We start from the raw sequence: 5,608 nt of genomic DNA on the forward strand, positions 1-5,608 counted from the left end.
TGTTCGGCTTTTTTCGTCTTTTTACATATTTACCCCCAGAAGTCGTAAACCCAATTTTTTTTCGGAGAAGTACGGACAGGTCCATCGCATAAACCTGAATCGCAGGCCAGCTCATACAGAATCTATGATAACAGTTAAGTTCAACTTTTGAAATTATAGGACAAATTCCCACGCCAACTAAGCATCATGCTTTTGCACTTCGGCCTGTGCGTTTTGAGCTCTCACCTCCACCATCGATGCCTCGAAGTCCACGTAGAACATGTACTCGAAGTGCTTCGTCGTCCCCACGTTGGCGTCGTCCACCAGCCTTATCAGGCAGTTCCTGTGCGGCCGGCTCTCGATCTTCGTCAAGCTTATATACCGGAATGCGAACGCCGATAGCACCTTAAACAGCATCGACGTCCCCTTGTCGTGGGCGAACACTATGCTCGTCTTGAATGGACGGTCCATCCGAGGGATTATCGGCTCTCAAGCCAGCATCACGAACTGGGTCACATTGCTTGAGTCGTCCTGTATCCCGTCCGCCAGCACCTCCAGCCCGTATAGCTCCGCCGCCCGCGCGCTTGCTATGGCCATCGTGTCCCGCAGGTTGTTTGTCGCCACGAACTCTACTACTCCCGCCATGTCGTCCACTGCTCTTGCACCACGTTGAGACCCATTTTATTCAGAGTCAGCTCGCACTAAGAGAGGGCTTGCGGGTAGCTATGACACGGCTCAGGTACTCCTTCTTCACTCTGGGCAAGGCGAGCAAGCAGTGGTGGACGGGGAGTTGTACTTACCCCATGATGTGGAGGCGATGACAGAGGAGCAGGTCGTAATTCTGGTGAATGCTACCCCCAGCGAGTTCTCGACGAGTAAGATGGCCTGATTGGCGATCCAGAGCTCCATTGCTTGAAATGCCACGCCACTTCGAATTGGTCACAAGGGATGGCCTGGCATTTGGGGGAGGCCTTGCCTGTAGTAGCTTCATTGTAAGCTCCAGAGACGCCCTGATAAGCGACGCTAAGCTGGGAGCCACGCATCAGGACGAGAGAGAGATCGGTGATGGTAAGGGGTTTGGGGAGATTGTTGTCGATGTTGTCGATCGGTGATGGCAAGCTGGATTGCCACCTCACATGAAAAGCATAGGGAAAAGCATGATGCTTAGTTGGCGTGGGAATTTGTCCTATAATTTCAAAAGTTGAATTTAACTGTATGGGCTGGCCTGGGATTCCAGTTTCTGCCATTTTTTTAGGGTCAGTCCATACTTCTCCCATTTTTTTCAGGGTAAATTTTTTAAACTAATTTTATGATTTAGCTATTTGATTAAGTGTGTTTGGAAATTGACTAACACTACTCTTCTTATTGTTTATAACAATTGACTAACTCTACCCTACTCTGCATCTATTTATGCTCTGTCACAATTTATGCACATGTGACCCCATCTGACCTATACAGTTTTTTAAAACCCAATATTGCCCTCGTACCCTGAGCCTCCATTCTCTCTCTTTTAATACCTCCCCCTCCGCTTCGTCTCTCTTTGGTCTCTCTTCCATTCTCAATCTTTGGATGCAAACATATACCGATCATTGCTGCTTGGCAAACCCAACTTTGGTTTGCTAACGCCTCTAGAAATGAAGGAAACAGATCATTCATCTATGCCACTGCTCCACTTATATCGACCATCGCTGATGAATAGCAGCTTCAATATTGCTCCGCTCTTGCCTAGAGTCATCGGAGTGACTGAGATTCTACATCTTTTCATATTCGACGGAGCCTAGATCGTCGAGAGCATCGCGCGAGAACCATTGTAGCTGTTGGTGAAGTCAGACCAAGAAAACCAATATTCGTAGTTGTTGCATCATCGTCAATGCCTCGGTTTAAAACCATCCCCTTCATCTTCATTGTATGTACTAGAATATGCCACTCGAAAATCTTCATCAATGGTTCTCGGATTCTCAAATGGCGAAAAGAGTTGGTCTTCATCAATTCAGTTTTGCAGACAGGTTTTAAACGGAAGTTGCAACGGAGTGGAGAGAAGCCGGTGTGTGGAGGGGAAAGAAGTTGCATACCAAACCCATTTTAAAACTGGTGCATGGAGGGGAGTGAAGCTAAGAGTTGTAGCGGAGCGGAGAGAAGCCAGTGCATGGAGGGGAGATAAGTCGAACTAGGAAAACCAATCTTCATAGCTGTTGCATCATTGCCGATGCCTTAGTTTAAAACCTTCCCCTTCGTCTTCATTGTATGTACCAGAATCTGCCACTCGAAAATCTCCATCAATGGTTCTCGAATTCGTAAATGGTGAAAAGGATTGGTCTTCATCAATTCAGTTTGTAGACAGGTTTCAGACGGAAGTTGCAACAGAGCGGAGAGAAGCCGATGCATAGAGTGGAGAGAAGCCGCGCACCAAACCCATTTGATTTGAATATGAAGCCGATGCGTGGAGGGGTTGTCGTTGAGTAGTGAATAGAGCACTCGTCTGTATCTGAGTGCATGGAGGGGTTTGTCATTGGTACAGTGGCAGTGATGAAACAGGGACGAGGGTGAATGGGGGAGAGAGAACGAAGGGATGAAGAGAGAAGGAGAGAGAGAGGGAGGGAGCCCTTCGTCACTGTGCCGAGAGGGAGAGAGAACGAAGGGCTCATCGTCTCGCCGAGTAGTCTTCGGGCAAAACAATAGTGGCCACAATCATTCTCTCTCATTCATCCCCTACTTCCTTCGACGAAAAAACAATGACAATGACACCCCTCCCAACGATCCTCCGAGCTAAATAGTAGATTCTCCAGCAGGCAGAATCCGATGTTATGAAAGGGGTTAGGTGCAAAACTGATAGGGATGAAAGTGTTGAAATCACTGAGTTCAATGTTTCTTTCCCCTTTTTCTGTTTTATTTTAAAAAATTGAAAAAGAATAAAGGGTAAAATAATCTTTTTAATCGATGTTAACAACAGGGGTAGAGTTGGTCAATTGTAAGAAACAGTAAAATTAGTGTTAGTCAATTTTCAAACAGTAAAGGGACACTTAGTCGATTAGCTAAACCATAAGGGTAATTTAAGAAATTTACCCTTTTTTTTTATGCTACCGCGTCAATTATTTTACACCTCGAGGCTAGCGGCGTACATCTCACGACGTAAATGCCCTACAACATCTTGAAGAGGCTACCGAGGCTTATTACCAAAAAAAAAAAGCTAAAAAGGCCAGGCATTTTTGGCAACCTCACCTTTAGACGTACACCTCACGTGTTGCTTCGAATGCTTTTTAATAATTTTTTTATGTTAATAAAATTCATCATGGAATTATATATTAACAATATAAATTTTGATTTTCTAGACTATTCAATTTAAATGTTATTCAAATAACAAAAATTAGCATTAAAATTATAATATTATTTAAGTATTTTGATAACATTTTATTAAAGATAACTAAATAATTATATAATAAAATGTTTAATATTATGCAATAACTTTGAAACAAATAAAATTTAAAAATATTTATATATTATTTTAATATTTTAACTACATATTTTAACTAACAAACCATTTAACATAACTAGATTTAAAATAGTTAAAATAATGAAATTATGTAATAAAATAAAAATTTTCTTAAAGCTAGAAAAATAATTGTAACATGACATTCAAATTAACGAATTTATGTAATAATAGTATAAATTATAATTTTATGGATTATTAAATTTAATAATTAATATTTTAAAAATAAATAATGATATTATTTAAATAACTAAAAAAATATTCTATATAACTAATTTTACTTGTATCACTTAATAATTCTACCAAATAACTTTCAAAAAATTAATATTTATTAATAATAATTTTAAAGTTTTAATGTATACTTATTCTATATTTATGTATTCTAAAATAAATATTTATTAGGTTTTAAATAATTATTTGTTGTTTTATGATAAATATATTTTCAATAATTATGTATAAATATATTTTTTATTTTATTATTTAACATACAAGTTTCAATAATTATTGGAGATTAAACTATTATTTTTTAACTTTTTTAAGTTTAATTTATTATACTTATTATAATTATTGTATTTTTTATAACTTATTGATTAATATTTATTATATATTAAATTATTATGTGAGATTACTTATTTATTGACTAATTTAACATATTTTTTAGTATTTGTTGTATTTATTGTATTTATATTGTTATCTATTGTATTCTCATTATTAATATTTTCCAATAATTATGTATTTTTGCAATAAATTTTTAATAATTATTGGAGATTAAACTATTGTTATTTATTAAAGATTAAACTATTAATTTAGCTAAAATTAAGAGTGTTCACATGTTGGTTCGATTCAGTTGTAGATTGTTTGGCCAATCAAATCAACTTAGTCAAGTTGGGGAGTTGGTCACTTGAAACCAAATAACCATTAGTAAAAACCGACCAACTCAAGTTGTATCAATTTGGGCCGATTTTCAGTTTGGTCGGTCGGTTCAAAAAATTTAAATTTAAAAAATTACAGTGGCACTACTAAAAGAATAAAAATTTAATTTATGATACAAAATATTTTAGACTAAGGAATATGGGAATTTTCCCACTTTCCTATATTGAAATTTTATATTAAAATATAAAATATTAATATATATCTATTGTTAGGTCATTTGATTTTGGTTGATTTACAAATGACCAAAGTGAAACTAATCCAACCTCGCTAGGTTGAAAAATTGTTGAACCAAAGTCAACCATAAAATACTAGAAAACCATTCAAGCTGGTTAGGTTGATCAATTTCATCAGTTTGATGAACAATCCTAGTTGAAATGAACTATTGCTATTTTTTGTATTGTAAAAAAGCTATTAAAAGTAGTATATAAAATATAAGGGAGAATTTATGATTCGGGAAAGATATGGTATCATCAAGAGATTTGACCAATCAAAATCCACCCATTAATTTTGATAAATAACACTTGATTGGCTACCAAGCTTATGATACTAGTTGATTGGTAAAAAATTGATTAGATATTATATCTTTCCTATATCATAGTCGAACCCAAAATACAAATAATTATTAATTTTTAAAAAATTTTAAAACATAATAAATTGTATGCTTTTATGTGTTTATATTATTTAGCTTTTGCTTAACAAATCCCATGCATCACACAAGTCCTGGTAATTCTAACTAAAACCAAACAACATATCTTAAAAGGATCACTAATAGCTTGAGAAAAAAAAAACACTAGTGATTGGCTGAGAAACTCATTAAGATCGTTCTATTAAGAAACCCAATTGGAAATTCAAAAGTTAAGTTAGATATACCCCAACATCAATCATCAAACCCCTACTAGCTCCATCGACCATTGTTGACCTTGAACCAGATGCAACTTCCCCGGTCACAACCCCAACCAAGTTACTATTAATAACTTAATAAAACCACCACTATCTTTGACTACTAGGGGCGTCAATGGACCGGTTTCAGGTTGGATCCTGTCCAGTATGAAGGTGTTATAGACAAACTGGAAAGTCCAAATACTTGCATGGATATGTACCAGTCCAAATTTAAGTGGTCCAAAACCGCTGAATCGAAAGGTTTGTTCCCTTTCATTTGAGGTTATTCAAAGTTCTATTCAAAGACCTAGCGCTCCATGCCTCCACCGC

General features: G+C 36.5%; 1 pseudogene; it reads right to left on the reverse strand.

Moving 5' to 3' along the window:
- Nucleotides 1–49: 49 nt before the first annotated feature.
- Nucleotides 50–1,226, reverse strand: LOC148853569 (arogenate dehydratase 3 pseudogene; annotated as a pseudogene).
- Between the last annotated feature and the right edge of the window lie 4,382 nt (nt 1,227–5,608).

This window comes from Nelumbo lutea, chromosome 4 (genome assembly GCF_056320005.1).
Source record: "Nelumbo lutea isolate HS-2025 chromosome 4, American lotus-T2T, whole genome shotgun sequence".
Classification (NCBI taxonomy): Eukaryota; Viridiplantae; Streptophyta; class Magnoliopsida; order Proteales; family Nelumbonaceae; genus Nelumbo; species Nelumbo lutea.